Source organism: Triturus cristatus, chromosome 6, assembly GCF_964204655.1.
Source record: "Triturus cristatus chromosome 6, aTriCri1.1, whole genome shotgun sequence".
NCBI lineage: Eukaryota > Metazoa > Chordata > Amphibia > Caudata > Salamandridae > Triturus > Triturus cristatus.
This window is the reverse complement of record NC_140589.1, coordinates 1,422,299,370-1,422,316,812: the sequence shown is the minus strand read 5'-3', so window position 1 is coordinate 1,422,316,812 and position 17,443 is coordinate 1,422,299,370.

The window sequence follows — 17,443 nt, the reverse complement described above, 5'->3', positions numbered from 1 at the left end:
TTTAGATGGAGAGTGGCAAGATTGGTTCCAAACTCGGCCGCAGTGGGCCCCCTGGGGATCTCGTCCCAATGATAGTTAAAGTCCCCAACCACTACCAGGGACTTATATCTGGATGCCAGATCGGTCAACAGCTCAAAAAAGGAATCATTAAATTCCGGCGAGCTCTGCGGAGGACGATATACTAAAAGAAGCAATATACATGAGGATTTCAGTGATATTTTAATCCCTAGGACTTCTGCTCCAGCACAGTTTTCTGCGATGATTTGTGTAACCTTGAGATTCCTCTTGAACATGATAGCTACCCCACCCCCTCTACTATCCTTTGGGCGGTTATACCACCGAGCGTCGAAGTTGGGCGGTAAAGCAGCTATAATGTCAGGTGTTGAGGCAGTCCCTAACCATGTTTCTGAGAGTGCAAGGATGTCAATCTCACCCTCGTCCAGCAGTGTAAACACCTCTAAATGGTGTTTCTGTAGGGATCGTGTGTTGAGTGTGGCAATTATCAGGCCTTGTGACCTTGTGATGACTGATTTATCCTCTACCTGTAGTAGGTCCTCCGACCGAAGGGTGGCAAGCGTTAACTCATCTAGCGTATTTCTCCCTTGATGGAGAGATCTGAGTGTAGCAGGAGTGTAGACCCGCGGCCAACCAGGGGGAGAGGCCCTACGGCCCGTCCTGGCCCGGACGGGCACAGACGGGCTTTCCTCTGGCGCTCCTCCGGCACGACGCTGCGCGCGACCATAATGGCCTCTAAATAGCGTGTGGTAGGCAGTGCTCGCTCGAACTAGAGCGCAGCCCCGTAAAACGTCTTGGGGGCGTCTGAGCCCTACTCCCAAGATGGCGCTCGTGCAGGGATACAAACACCCAAGTGGTGAATGGTGCTATCAAAGTTTTAAAGTGCAGGCAATGCGGTCATTGGGGGACAAGCAGAACAATTTAATGCGAATAAAACAGTGAGTATACAATTTTTAAAAACAAGTTCTGAACAATTGCAGCAAAGCGATAAATTGCAAAGACCAGCGCGATGTTAGCGTGACGGTCAGTCTGTTGACCGCGCGCCGACCAACTGGCCCCTAAATACCATTTGCCAGGCAGTGCTCGCTCGAACTAGAGCGCAGCCCCGTAGAACATCTTGGGGGCGTCTGAGCCCTACTCCCAAGATGGCGCTCGCGCAGGGATACAAACACCCAAGTGGTGAATGGTGCTATCAAAGTTTTAAAGTGCAGGCAATGCGGTCAGTGGGGGACAAGCAGAACAATTTAATGCGAATAATACAGTGAGTATACAATTTTTAAAAACAAGTTCTGAACAATTGCAGCAAAGCGATAAATTGCAAAGACCAGCGCGATGTTAGCGTGACGGTCAGTCTGTTGACCGCGCGCCGACCAACTTGCCCCTAAATACCATTTGCCAGGCAGTGCTCGCTCGAACTAGAGCGCAGCCCCGTAAAACGTCTTGGGGGCGTCTGAGCCCTACTCCCAAGATGGCGCTCGTGCAGGGATACAAACACCCAAGTGGTGAATGGTGCTATCAAAGTTTTAAAGTGCAGGCAATGCGGTCAGTGGGGGACAAGCAGAACAATTTAATGCGAATAAAACAGTGAGTATACAATTTTTAAAAACAAGTTCTGAACAATTGCAGCAAAGCGATAAATTGCAAAGACCAGCGCGATGTTAGCGCGACACAAGGTTTTCCTCCTCTCGCTTCAACGAGGCGAACAAGGATTTGCTATCACAGGGTGGAAGCCATGCTCCTGCCCTGTAATAGCAAACATAAATGTCCCGCGGATTCACACCCCGGGACACAGTATGAGTTGCGCCTGGGAGGTGGCGCTCCATAGGCCATGATGCATTGGTTACTGCATAACTACAGAATTAGTATAAACGCTTATTAACACTACTTGCACACGTGTTGTACAGCAACCAGAGTGTAGTGAAGAGGCAGAGGAAGCCCAAAATCCAACCTTTTTTATCATACCAGAGGTCAGATGACATAGTTCGATGAGCCGATGACCCTAGGATGAGTAGAAACAGCTTCACGAAGAAAACGGGTCTTCAGCAGAACGCAAGGAAGCTCAAAATATTGGTGAGTGCTGCCTTCTTTTTACCTTCTCACGCTCGTTGCCAAATTTATGTAATGAAGAGGCAGACAGCAGTGGATCCGATAAGTAGATTTATTGCAGGAAAAGAAGACAGCTTAAACAGCCACCAACAGGAGCAGACGGCAAGGCAACCGTCTTCTCCAGCACTGTGTACAAACTCCCCAAGATTTCCCTCATGACAGCCCTACATTCTAACATTGCATACTTACATTCTAGTAGCATTACATACTAACATTCTACTATGACTTACAGTGGAATACTACATAGAGCACATGACCTTACAGCAATGAGATCATGGTTTCATCCACGAGTCTTGAGACCGGTAGGGGCGAGTAGTTCACTTCCCACTCCCTGTATTGTATAAGCGCAAACTAACACTACTTCCACAGGTATGCTACAGAGCCCAGAGCACATCAATTTTCAGCAATGAGCTCACGGTTTAATCCCTGAGTCTTCAGACCAGTAGGGGTGAGTAGTTCGCTTCCCACTCCCTGTATAGTATAAACACATACTAACACTGCTTACACAGTTATACTACAGCGACCAGTATGCTAAAGTGCTAAAGTGCCCAGAGCCCATCACTTTACAGCAATCAGCTCGGTTTGACCCCCGAGTCTTCACACCGGTATGCTACAAAGACCAGAGCACATCCCTTTACAGCAATGAGCTCACAGTTTAGGCTCTCGGTTTCATACACGAGTGTAGCAGCATCTCATCTCAGCACCATGTCACTCTGAGCAACACCACACTTTCAGACCGGTAGGAGTGACTACTTCGCTTCACACTCCCCCACAGAGGTTACAGTGCTCCTATCCTCCTGTTTCCTACTCTTTTCGCCCTTTTTCCCCTTACTCGTTTCAACGGAATCACAAAATGGCTGCCAACACTTCCTAGTTGCAACAGCTCGCAGCCAATAAGCAGCAAGCTCGTGCTCGTAACGCCTCAGCCAATCAGATGGCTGAATTTCCAAATATCGACATCTGCAAATTTTGATATTTCTCCAAAACTACTGAACGGATTTACACCAAATAAACAAAAGCCCCCTTCTCTCTGCCAAATGTGGTGTAATACCGTTCACCCATTCGACCTGTAGCCTTGCCTAAAGTTTCCTATGGAAACTGAATGGAGAAAAGACGGTTTGGGACCCCCCTCTTTTCTCGGCCCCCCCTTGACGAATCACCCCTAAACTTTCAACATAGGCGCTGATATGAACAAAGACTTTGTTTGGACAATTTCATGAAGATTCATCAAACGAAGCCAAAGCAAAACAAAAAATGCTCTTCCTATGGAAACTTGGTCCTAACTAACTGACCGCCAGTAGGTAATATATATATATATATATATATGTGTTTTTTTTTTTTTTTTTTTTTGTCCAAAGCACCCTCGAGTGAAAGCGCACTCAATACCAGCACCAAATTTTTGAGGCAGAACTGCATTTATTTATGTACAAGGTAAGTGTGATAGCCTTACGCGTTTCGGGGCTCTAGTACCCTTGGTCACAGGCAGGTGGACATTTAATGGGGCAGATTATTTAAGCAAGCATCTCCAGCACGTGACTTTTTAAAGCTCTTCAATTGGCCACATTAAATTACAACAAAATGCTGCATGCTGGTAACGGAGGTCCATGACGTTTAGTACTACAGGTATTACTGAGAGCAAGACATTTTAAACGTTACTAAACGTCATGGACCTCCGTTACCAGCATGCAGAATTTTGTTGTAATTTAATGTGGCCTATTGAAGAGCTTTAAAAAGTCACGTGCTGGAGATGCTTGCTTAAATAATCTGCCTCATTACATGTCCACCTGCCTGTGACCAAGGGTAACTGCGGATGTTACGAATTTTGCGAATTTCTGGGGTATCCAATATAGCCTATTGACCGTAAAAAAATTGTTCCTCTTCCAATTTGCTGGCTTGACCACCCTATAGAGTAGTTTAAAAGAGAGTTGCCACATTCTCTGCGGCTCCGTCATCTGAATAGCACCATCCCAGATCTCATGTGGTGCTTTCAACTTCTTGTCTTCAGAGATCCCAAGAGTCCAGTACCAGTCAGTGACTTCCTTCCTTCCCAGGGCCTCATTCTGAAATTTCTTTTGAATGCCCAGATTCTACCGATCTCTATCCTATTTGCCTCCCCCAGGATAGCAACTGCAGGTATTTGAACCTTGAGAGGGAAACCCCCGTCTTTTCCGTCAAGATTTCCCATGGCACATCCTCTTTCATCACCAGGAGATCCCCCCATAGTTCAATTCCCGCCTCCTTAATGGGATACTTAACTGGTCTTGCAGGCACTCTGGTGTACCTGGTGAATCCCATATTGGTGCACCATCCGAAAAGTAGCCCCTTCCGAGTATGTTGCTTATCGCTGCCCATAGGGTAAGTGCTGCCTTAAGCGCCTTCAGTCTGACTTTTTAAAAGAATTTCCTTGCCCCAAATTTGGAAAGAAACCCTTTTGAGCTCCACTCCTTAACCATTTCCTCCAGTAGCCCACCTCACTCCAAGGGCATCGGTGTACCTAAGAGAGCTCTGTAATTTGTTAACTGAAAGGCCGTATAATATAGTCTTACATCCGGGAGTGCCAACCCACCTTCTCCCAATTTATGCCTCAATTGTTTCCAAGACAACCATGCTCCCCTGGCTGCCCAGACGAAACTGCCCAATTTACCCTGTATTTTATCGATCAAGCCTTTGGGGAAAGTAAGAGGGACACAATTAAAGAGGAATGTCAACTTGGGAAGTAGCCCCATTTTAATTAAGTTTCCTCTTCCATATAATGACAAAGGCAAGTTCTTCCATCTCTTGAGTGTTTTCTCGATTTCCTTTGCTACCCTCTCTAGATTGTGCTGAGGGATCCCCTCTAATAAAATAATAATACCTATTCTGAGATACCTGATCTCTCTCTGGACACCTCCCATCCAGTCTGAGACATTCCAGCACATTATCCCGGTTTTCCCATTATTTACCGAATAACCTGAAAATGCTCAGAATTCTTTCACTAATAGCTCCACCCTGGGAATTGTAACTGGGTAGATTTTAAGGTCATCTGCGAATAACATGATTTTATTTTTATATGCACCTGCACAGAAAGAGATAACCTGATCATCCTGGCGAAGCATCTGGGCAAATGGTTTGATATACATATCAAACAATAATGGGGAAATGGGGCACCCCTGCCTCGTCCCTCTAAGAATCGAGAAACTCTTAGTGAGAGAGCCATTGTGGAGGATATTAGCTGTAGAGCAATGATATAGAGCTTTTAGTATTGTTATAAAGTGTGGCCCAAACCCCATGATCTCCAATACTGCCCATAAATACTCCCAGCAAACACAATCAGCATCTGGGTCAGTTTGTGCATCTGCCTCCCAGGGATGAGGCCCTTCTGATCCTCATGGATGAGCTGAGGGGCAAGTCTAGCCAGCCTCCCCGCTAAAATGCCAACACAGATTTTATAGTCTGCATTTAGCAGGGATATCGGTTGATATGACTCTGCTTTCGCTAGGTCCTTGGCTGGTTTTAAAATCAAGACCATGGAGGCTTCTCTCCATGATTCTGGGACCTGTGTCCCCCCAATATATACCATATTAAATAGGCTTTCCCAGACAGGAAGTACTTCCTCTATAAAAATGTTATATACTTCTGAGGGGACAGTATCTAAACCAGCAGCCTTCCCTTTTTTTGCTCTTTTTATTTCCCCCCTAATCTCCTCCTGAGTGACTAGAGCTTCCATCATTTTTCCCCCTTCACCATTCAGTGCAGGGAGGCCAAGCGTCTGAAGACAACTTTTGAGCTTTTGGGGCTCTGGGGTAATATCTTCCTGATAGAGCTGTGAAAAGAGTGTCACTACATGTTCCTGCATAGCATCCCAGCTGTCAAGCACCTCCCCTAATACCCCCCTCAGCTCCTTTATCTAATGTCTCGTTCTTTCGAACCTAGACGTCCAGGCCAGCAAAGTCCCCGCTTTCTCTCCATACTCAAATTCCTTCACATTTGCAGCTTGCCACCTTGGCTCCCACTTTAACTCCAGCCTGATCTTATACTTTAGTTGGGCCTGTTTTAACCTCCTTTCCAACTTCTCCCTTTCCTCGCCCACACTTATAGAATGCAAAGCTTCCTCAAGGTTCCCCACTTCCCTTTCGATGTTTATTAATTCCGCCCTTTCTTCTCTGCTTTTCCTTGGCCAGAATCCCAAGTATTGGTATACTCACATGGAATGTGAATAGTCTGAGGTCTAAACCCAGACAGAGGAAAGTGCTGAAGTATTTGTAAGATAGTCATAATATTACAGGAGACACACTTGCTAGCAAACGAAAGTAAGGAGTTGTTTGGCAGGTGTGGCTGGGTCCAAAATTAAATAGCCTCTGATCAAGCACAATGCTGTAAGGGGGTTGCATTCTTACTTAGAAGTGGTAGTGGGATCGAACTTAAGTCATCGAGTATGGACAGACTTGGTAGATGGGTTCTAGCTCGTATGAGATGGGCAGATAGTGATTTTATATGTGTCAGGTTTTATGGACCCAATGAGGACAATCCAGAGCATATTATAGAATTGGAATTGAGATTGGTGGATATTTCAGCACCTGCGATTGTGGGTGGGGACTTTAATGTACTGTTGGATCCTGTAATGGGTGGTTCAACACAAAGGGAAAGTGCCCCTGTTCCCAGAATGAGGAATGCGTTAAAAAGTCTGATACAGGATCTAGACTTAGTAGATGTTTGGAGGCATCTGAGAGGGAAGGTGAGAGGGTATACTTATCATAGTAAAAAATACCATCACTTCTCAAGATTAGACTACTTTCTGGTTGATAGATGCTTTGCAACCAATATTAAAAAGATCAAGCATCTCCCAAGCCACATCTTGGATCATTCAGCAGTCATCATCACTTTACAGGCTCCAGGACCACAGCCCTGCAAGAGATGGACAATAAAGCGTGCCCTTCTCCTAGATGGGGGAGTGGAGATAGCTTTGAAAAAGGCTATCTTAGAATACTTTATTAATTATAAAGATACTGCCTCCCCTGGAGTAGTATGGGATGCCTTTAAGGCATATATACGGGGGGTCCTAAAAAGCCTTTCCTGAGCAAAAAACGTCAAGTTGGTGGTATTCCTTAGAATAATGCCCTTTTCTGCATTTTTGTAAGTGCCATGTGGCGCCCAAACATGCCCTTAGGGCATGTATGTGTACCACATGTGCACACATACCTGTATTGGGGTGCATCAGGGTGGCCTTTTGGCCTGCATCACCCTTGCAAATTGCATGCGCTATTTGCGAGTACCTATTTGGTACTCGCAAATTGTGAATGCAACCCCATTAATTCCTATGGGACTGTAGGCCCATAGGAATGAATGGGAGGCCGTTCCTTAATTACGAATCGCAATTTGCTATTCGCAATTAAGGAATCTTAAGGATTTGCAAAAATATTTGTGAATCCTTCATGCATAGGCATTTGCAATTACCAAATAGCAAATCCTTAAAATTTGCTATTTGGTATTCGCAAATGATTACCTTGATGCATGTGCCCCATAGTATTTATAGACAGCGGTTGCTCCAATGAGTGCAACAAGGAGCCCAAATGATGTGCTTGTGCATGAGTTTCATAGGTGAGAAAGAAGAGGACAACAAAGCATATTTAATTCCATTTGAAAATAAGCCTGTCCATACATCATCTTAAACCACTACATATCTGTTCCACTATGTAGAGGTGATTGCTTAAATCAATATTGCCTCTCTGTGGATAGTCTTTTTGATTGAAGCTGTAGAAAAATGTCTACGTTTCAACCTGAAAAATAGAGAAGGGGCCACTTAGAGCCTCAGACGCGGGTCTTCATCAGGACAGGATGAGCGATGAATTAGGAGCAAACTGGGTTTCAGCACCGACCAGTGGAAGAACTGACTGCTAATTTTGAAAGCTGTGAAGGCCAACCGGCTCCTCATCTGTAGGAGAAAACTCCCTTAAGAATGAAAACAAAGCATACAGGGAAACGATCTGAAGGGTAAATCCAAATCAAGGTTCACGCAAAAACACAGATCTAATTTGTAAGTTGGAGAGACCCTTGTGATTTAATCACTAAATCGACCCTCTTGTGCTACATAGTAACAATGTATGCTTTCTTGGCTGTGTTCTTGCAGGCGTAGCGCCCAGATGTGATGCGTGAGGATCGGAGATGCGTCGGTTTCTTCAGCCGCAGTCCTACCATGTGTTTGTTCATGCAGCCGCACAGCCGAGTCTGGTTCGTAATTGGTGTGGTGATCTCGGACCTCCTAGATCGGTGCACTTAATGGGGTGCGCAGCAATTTCTTTAGTCGCGGGCAGGCGCTGTGTCGGTTATTTCAGCAATGCACCGGAAACAGGTGCGGTTGCGTCACGCTTCTCTTAGTTGTGTTGCTTTTCCAGCTCTCAACAGAAGGAACAACCTCCAGAGGCCCGGAAAAGGAGCAGGCACCTTTTAGGCAGATCAGAACTCCCAGCGAGGAAGTTCAAGGGAGCTGTGGGTGGTTTTTGTATCCCTGAGACTTCAAAAACAGGAGGCAAGCTCTACTTCAAGCCCTTGGAGATCTTCCTCAAGCAGGGGACACAGCACACAGCAAAGTCCTTGTTCTTTCCTTGGCAGAAACAGCCACTGTAGGCCAACCCCAGACAGCACACAGCAAAGGGGCAGTACTTCTCCTCAGTTTCTCCTGCTCCTCTCCTTGGCAAAGGTTTCTCTTGAATCCAAGTTTGGTCCTCTCTGGTGTAGCTGCCCGGCAGGATGTGGAGACAGCATTGTCCAAGGCAGACCAGGCCCCTTCAAGTGTGAAAGAAATCTCCTCCCCTACTCTAAATGCTGCCCAGGTCTATGCAGCACAGCCCTGACTCATCTAGGAAAGGCAGGACACACATCAACCTCCCCAGTGGCCATCTGAGAGAATGCACATCCCCAGCCTCTGTTATTTAAAAGCCAGGGATGTCAATCCACAAACCAGCAGAGGCACAAAGAATGGTTAAGCAAGAAAATACCCACTTTCTAAAAGTGGTATTTTCAAACACACAATATGAAAGTCATCTTTAATAAAAGATGCATTTTTATATTCTGAGTTCAGGCATACTAAACCCCAACTTTCTATCTTGTCCCAATGTGAAGTTATATTTGTAAGATGTTATAAATAAACTCACATTCTATCCTATGGTACAGATATCCTTTCAATAGTGATACATGAAATTGGCAGTATTTCACTATCAGGACGTGTCACACACATCAGGGCATGTCCTACCTATTACAAACACTGCACCCTGCCCACAGAGGTACCTTGGGCCTACCTTAGGGGTGATTCACATGTTAGAAAAAAGAAGGTTAGGGCCTGGCAAGTAGGTGCACTTGCCAGTTCGAAATGGCAGTACCAAGCTGGGCACAGGCACTGCAGTGGCAGGTATGAGTTACATTTACAGGCTGCTCATGTGGTTAGCACAATCAGTGCTGCAGGCCCACGTGCAGCATTTTATTTACAGGCCCTGGGCACACAAAGTACAGTGTACAAGGGACTTGCCAGCAAATCAAATATGCCAATCATGGAATCAACAATCCATCATAATTTACAGGGAGAGCATATGCACTTTAGCACTGATCAGCAGTGGTAAAGTGCCCAGAGTCATAACACCAACAAAAACAGGTCAGAAACTGAAGGCAAAAAAGCAAAAGTTCTGGGGATAAACCCACTGGACAAGCCAGGTCTAACACCTCCTTAAACTGTTTTCAGTGCGACAATAAAGAAACAAGTGTGACAAATCTGATTTTCTTGCCCATTTAGGAAGCAACCTGACCAAACCTTAGCACCTTGTCCCAGTCCTCCAAAGGTGGAAAAAGTTTCTAAGCCCCATATTTCTCCAACTGCAGGAAAAGTTATTTTTGGTAACCCTTGTAGCCCAGGTCCTCAATATAGGCTTCTGGGCACTAGATAGGTATCACTCTAAACAGGGCTCCTGCATCCTGCTGTCATCTATAGCCAGCTAGGCCCACTTAAAGTCAAAAGTCCTCTTGCTTTTTGTGTCCCTGCTGTAGGCAACATGAGGTAAGTCACCTAACCCGTGTCAATGAGATCCAGTCCTTGGTTTTCAGCAAAAGCTATAAACACTACAATCCTTTTCTTCCAGTGGGGGTGATATCTTTCCAGATTTGTGGAGATGGTGGTGAGGTGCAAGTCTTTCCCTGTGATCTAGTCAACGATTACAGAATTTCTTACATCCAATCCTATCTGTTTTCTCGCTCTATGCCTACCTCCTTTTGCAGCTCTAATTCTTTGGTTTGCTGTAAAAGTTCCTAAAAGCCCTAAATCCAAAATGGCTAACCTATTTCTAAATCAGGAGGGGTTCCTGCTTTCCCTTAGCCACTCCCTTATTTAGATGAAATATCATCTGCTCAATCAGGTGCAAAGACTGATTTATTCCCTTGCTGGGGGATGAGTAAGCAGGTCTAGGAGGGCTCTGGGGATGAATGTAAGCAGATCCTACCTTTTGCATTTAGCATCTCCAAATCAAAATATGAAGGCTGTCCTTTGCTCTGCCAACTGTTCCTGTCCCCTTCCTAGATAGGTAATCCTGCTAAGTGGTTGGTTGTTGAAAACACCACTGCCTTCCTGGGCACAGAAGCCAAGCCATTGTCCTCTGGGTCATGGTAGCACTTCCAAGTGCCAGTGAAGGTAGTAAAATTGTTCTGAAAAAATTCCAGTTATACTTTTGGCTGCAAGAGACATAGAGAAAAACTATCACCAATCTGATTCTGACACAGCCTACGTCAGGAGTTTTGTAATGAAATATGTCGGTTTTCGGTACTTAAATTGTCAAGGAATAAGTCCCGGGGCCCAAAGTTTTGGTAAGAAGCCTGAGGCAGGCACTATTGAAGGCCAGGGTGCCGAATGTCAAAGCTGTGCAGTGTTGCTTCTCGCTCATTCTTCCTTTATGCACCACTCTATACTCCCTGCCTTTTTTTATCTCACTCTTTCAGGTTTTTTGATCCCTGCTTTCTCCATTTATCAATGTTTTCTGCCTATCTTTTCCTCTTTCTTTACTCATTTTGTGATTTTCTCTCTATGTTCTGGATCAAAGTATGTTGAAGGAAAGTAAGTGCTGGTTTCCAAACCTGAGTTCCGATAGGCCCCACTTGCAACCACTGATTCAAGTTATGCACTCTCTGGGCCATATTATCAAGTAATTGCGATAATGATCGCAAAGCGATGTTAGCGGTGTATTAGCAATGCTTTGCTAACAGGCGATGTTCAGACCAGCAATAGACGGCAATAAACATAATTAGCGTGTGAAATCAAGCAATGATTTCACAGCCCTAATAAAAAGCTTGTAAATATGGGAGTGTGGACTTAATCTGTCAATCCACCTCCCATTAAAAAGATAGCTAAGTAAGTATTTTACCTGATGTTAAATTCCTGCGATAACCGCGCTTAGCGAGGCTATTTTTATCGCATCGCGTGTCCGGGTCCCGCTAGTTAATAGCCCAATGTTGTCTTTGCGACTATTTTGCTTTTGTTTTGTGAAGGAACGCCTGCTTTGCATCTAATTAGCGATGCTAGGCGAGGCGTTAGTAAAACTGCTGCTAACATGCTCTAATGCATGTTAGCGGCGCATTGTACATACAAATATAAGTATATACTAAAGTATATAAGTATTAACTAAAGTATATATACTAAAGTATATACCAAAGTATATACAAAAGATCTCCAATGCTCGACCTAAAAAGAAAAGAAGCATTGGGCATCTGAAGAAACTGCTGAGCTGGAAAAGCTCAATATGGCATTACTAGCCATAGACCTCATGTACTAAGTCATTTTGCAGTTACATCCCCTGCAACTCGCAAAATCAGAGAGTTTGTAACCACAAAAGAGCACTGTGGTAAAGTCTTTTTGCGATTCAGAAAATCACCGGAGGAAGTTTGGGACATATTCTGGTTCACAATTAGGAGGGGGCATGAAAACAACATCTCCTTACAAAGTAGAAGCTGATCCCTCTTCATTTAAGAAATACAGGCTGCTTTAAATAAAAGTTGCCTGTGTTTGAATGCAATTGCAAGGACAATGGTTTGCTGTCCCTTGCAGGTCACACCTATGTACATAGTTAATTGCAGGGGTCACAAATAGCGACCAACCTAATTAATATTCATCAAGTCGGTCATTCTCTGACCATTCTCCTTTGAATTGTCTCCCCGCTTTACTCTACATTGCTATGTAGGTAAGCCTGGGCTTTCCATTCACAAATAAATGTAAATATATACATACATTTCCTAAAATGTGTTAATTTGAATAATCTCAGGATGCCAAGCAATATTTTACTTTCCCCTTCTATAATGTAAATGTTATTTTTATTACTTTTTAAGAAAAAAAATAAGTAAGACTATTTAACCTTCTGATAAGGTATCACTCTAGTTTTTAAACAGGTTGTATAATAAGTGAAAGCATATTACTGTAATGCATACTAATATGTCCTGATTCTAGGTGACGACACATAGAGCGAGGAACTGCTGCCCAACAACAAATATGTATCTCACCGACCTTCTTAAATCAAGAGCCTCATCTACGTCCCCTTGAACCACATGTCTCTTTCACTACCAAAAGCTTTGGATTTTTATTTAATTTGGAAAAACCTGTATCCAGCAGATATTTGTTACCTGTGATTTTTTAGCTACCAATTGTAGTGAACAACTATATCAGCAGGATTGTGTTGTCACCACCCAGGCACAATCTGATCATTGAAATACATTTGTTTCACTGCTTATACAACTTCCCTTAAACCCTTCCATAACAGCCAGGGTTAAGAGGCTCAATCTGAGCCTCATCAAGTCCCATTCTGTACACAGCATCATACATTCTCAGTTCACCTCTGGTTTACACATTTCAAATTCACTAATCCTCACCTTCTCCCCATACTTGCCTTTAGTGCATCATTAGTAATGTTGAATATACAGCTTAACCCTACCTCTTTATTTATAGGCTCATAACATGTTGGCTCTTTAAAGTAGTTTTTCTACTATTTTAAAGCTCACATATTGAGACCTGCTACCAGTTTATTAAATACAGTAACATCTTCTATATGTTCTCTAGAGTCATGGGAGTTAGGCTGGTATCTGAAACTGTCACTATATTATATATGTTTTATATGTATCTATTCCCTCTACCTCTCAAACTGCTTAACCAAATCTGATTATTCTTATAACAGATTTGTTATAGGAATAATCAATCACATGTGTCCATGCTTACATTGCGAAAACACTAGGAGGGTAACTGTTCCTACAAAAGGTGTGGTAGGTTGGAAAATGGCAGGAGGGAGGTAGTCTTCCTTATTGGAAGGTAGTGCCCTCACACACCGTTCTGGGTGTCATGCTTCATCTTTGGGCTTAACTCCTCATGGGGCACCTGCTGCAATGCCCCACGTGTCCCACAAGAGGGCTCTTTGTTGGAGATCTTTTGTATATAGCCGTGATGATAAGTGCAGGTATGTGGGGTGTGTGAAATGGTGGGAAAAGGTGAGTTAAAACTACCTAATGGGTAGCGTGAGAAATATTGAATCAGAGGTCCCCTTTGTAAGGTTAAACAATTATGTGTGGATTGTCAGCTCTGATTATGAAGAATGGTTATCTATCAACATGTGAAGGTCGACATGTTTCACGCCTCAGGGTCCAGGAGGGATACATGATGTTTTTTCAGGACTAAATAATAATAATAAGTATCCCTACCCTTAGTCAGGGTTATTGAAATTGTAGTATCAAATGATTAAAAAGCAACTAAATAGGGAAGTAAGTAAACAAGTACCTACACTGAATAATCCTATTAAGGTGTCCCAATCCAATCCTACAGTCGACATGTTTCATGCCTCAAGGGTCCAGGAGGGACTGTGGTGTTTCTTCAGGACCACAAAATAATAATAAGTATTCCTACCCTCAGTCAGGGTTGGTGAAATTGTAGTATCAAATGATCAAAAAAGCAACTAAATACGGAAGTAAGTCAAAAAGTACCCACACTGAATAAACTTTTTAAGGTCTCCCAATCCAACCCCACAGTCAACATGTTTCACGCTTCAGGGGTCCAGCAGGGATCGATAGTGTTTCTTCAGGATCAAAAAATAATTAAAAGTAGCCTGTATGGGCACTATCTTCCAATAAGGAAGACACCCTCCCTCCCTCCCTCCATTATCCAACCTACCACACCTTTTTTAGGAACAGTTACCCTCCTCATGTTTTCAAACTTCTTCTTGGGAGCAAGGGCTCTGGACCTTTTAATAGCTCCTTGGCCCTCCCCCTCATGTGATTGACATGCTTACATCACTTCTATTAACGAATTTATAGCATTTTATACCCACCTATGTTTCTTAAAATATTTCTAATTCTTCTATTGCATTGTATTTCTTGTGCTAACATAAATATGTATCATTACTTTTTAATCTGTCAGTCATAATAATGAACATATTCCCCTTAGAAGTGGTCATGCTGACAACATTCAAAAATATTTTCATTCTCATTTGTCTGATGTTTAAACCAAGTATCATCCAGATCTGTGCCTTGTCAGGCGCAATAGCATGTTAGAAAGCCAAAATAAGAAACTGGAATCCCCATTCCTATCTCAAATTTTGTGGTCTGGCTTCAAATAGAATTGGAATTTAGATGAACTCACATAATCTATTCTGCAATAAAGTACAATAAGAGCCATTGGCATATTAGATGTGACTTCACTGGATTTCCCATCATCCACTTGAACAGGAAGTGACACCACTGGATTATCTATCATTCTTCTGCACATGATGTGACATCACTGGATTATCCATCCCCCATCTGCACAAGAAGTTACATGACCGGATATCCCATAATTCATCAGCACTGGAAGTGATATCACTGTATATCCCAACATCCATATGCACAGAAAGTGACATCACTGGATTACCATCATTCATGCACACAGGAAGTGACATCACTGAATTTCACATCATACATCTTCACAGGGAGTGAAATCACTGGATTTCTCATCATTCATCAGCACAGGAAGTGACACAATCTGCACAGGAAGTGACATCATTTGATTTCCCCTCATCCATCTGCACATGAAGAGACATAATTCCTGTCACCACAGCTTGTTGGCGCAGTAGACGTGTTCAGTGGGTTCGCCAATGGTGTTCTGCAAATGTGATAAAGTCAAGCCCGCCTGCATCCATCCACACCTGGACCGCGCACAGCTCTAGGAACCATAGTCCTGCCCCCCCTTTGCTACCATGCATATCAGGCAAGACAGACTTCATAAGCACAGAGGCGGAATTGTTATCATCCACAGGAACAGCATCAGCTGCACCACATACACGGACACATCTTCCTTCAACAAGGAACACCTGTCATTCAAGCACCACGTCACAGCCTACTTTACCCTAAGTGGGACTCTCATCCCCAGACTATTGGGACAGTGCGCCAACTTCACTGATACCATCACAGACTTTGTCACACCACTAACCCCCTATCCTAGCAACTACATCCTACTCAGAGAACTTCAACCTGGAAGACCATACTGCCCCCAACTCAAGAGCACTCTTTGAAGACCTTTGAAGCCTGGGACTAACCAAAGAGTAAAGGAACCTACCCACATCGCTGGACAACTCCCGGACCCTATTTTCACCAACTTCGGCAACATTTGAGTTCACACTGATTTTCCTGGATGGACCACACCCGCATCAAGTTCAGCATACCTGTCCTGGTCCAAGACATACGCACCATTACAAGGGAGTCGAAACTGGAACAGCATCACTGACAAGGACTGGAACACTACTCTCAACACAACCGACCCAAAAACAGCAACAACCTCCCCACAGCCATCAAGAATTTCAACAATTGGACCACTTCCTGCACCGACTCCCTCGCCCCCCTCAAACACAACAATACAACAAGATCCAGACTCCAGGCCAGTTGATACACAGAGTAACTCAGCCTGATGAAACGCCACTGCCAACAACTGGAGTGCAAATGGAGAATGAGCCAGGAAAATGCAAACAGGAGCACACTCAACTCCTGAAGGAAGTGACCCGCTATGGCCACCTGGGTCACCACTGACCACCTCTCAGCCTTCCATATCAAATGAAGAATCGAAGAGACAGTGGACAATATATACCAATAACTGTTTATTCATATACGCTATGAGTGGGGCCCCATCTCAAGAGATTGCTACAGAGGTAACTAAGGAACTGTAAGCATAGAGATACATTATATATAGAGCTCCCGGTTTTATGGTGTTTATATTTTTGTCATTTCCGTCTTTATTTATCCATATTTATTTTCTGCAAGTTTTACCTGCATTCATCCATATTTATCTTAAGTTTCTTTAAAAAATGAAGCTGAAACATGTATATTTCTGCATTTATTTAACCAGTTAATGTGCACTCGTGCCTGAACACCTGACAGGTTTCAATGATATATACACTAAGCCTGGGCAAAGCACTACGCTACGCTCGCGTAGTTTGCGAAGTTTGTGCTACTTCGCACTACGCGAATTGCACGTAGCACAGTGCAAACACGCGTAGCGTAGCATTGCGTAGTGCAGCGGTCATTTTTTGCTTGCTCGCGGTCCTCAACGTCAAGTTGGCGACCGCGAGCAAGCAAAATGACATCCCGGTGAGACTTTTTCCTCGTTCGCGATCAGCAACATCAAGTTGGCGATTGCGAGCGTGGAAAATAAACCTCCTGGCGAGATTCTCAACGCGGGAGGTCAGGTTTCTCATTGCGAGTGGTCACGTATGCTCGCGACCGCTCGCGATGAGAATCTACCAGTCCGTGTTGATTGCACAGTGCCGGATGCTTGTACGCACTGTGAAATCATTGAAAACGGCATCTTGCACAGTGCGAACAGGGTACTACGCAGTTCGCGAAGTGCTACACGTAGCTCACGTAGTGCGAAGTGCACTTTGCGTAGCTACGCGTAGCGCTACTTCGCGAACTACGCCCAGGACACTCAGATGGTAAAATATGCACTTTTAAGAAAATATTTAAATGTAGGTATTAATGTTGTGCAAATCTACTGCTGTTTAAGGCTCTCAACTAAAATCCTTATTTTTTTTTTTATTCCATTGCCTGTCAATCCGCACAGCTACTGGCCTTAGAATCCCTCAAAACCAACCCAATTTCCATTTTTATCCACATTTAAAAATAAATACAGACAGGAAAATAAATGGTTTTCTGTCTGTATTTATCAGTAAAAACGGAAAACAGGGAGCCTTAATTATGTATATTTCATGGTTAGACAAGAACACGCCCACAGTGGAATTTTCCAGGCAGATGTAACTGGACAGTGTAAGACAAGAAAAGAAATGTTTTTCTGTCTCGTATCTTGCACAAC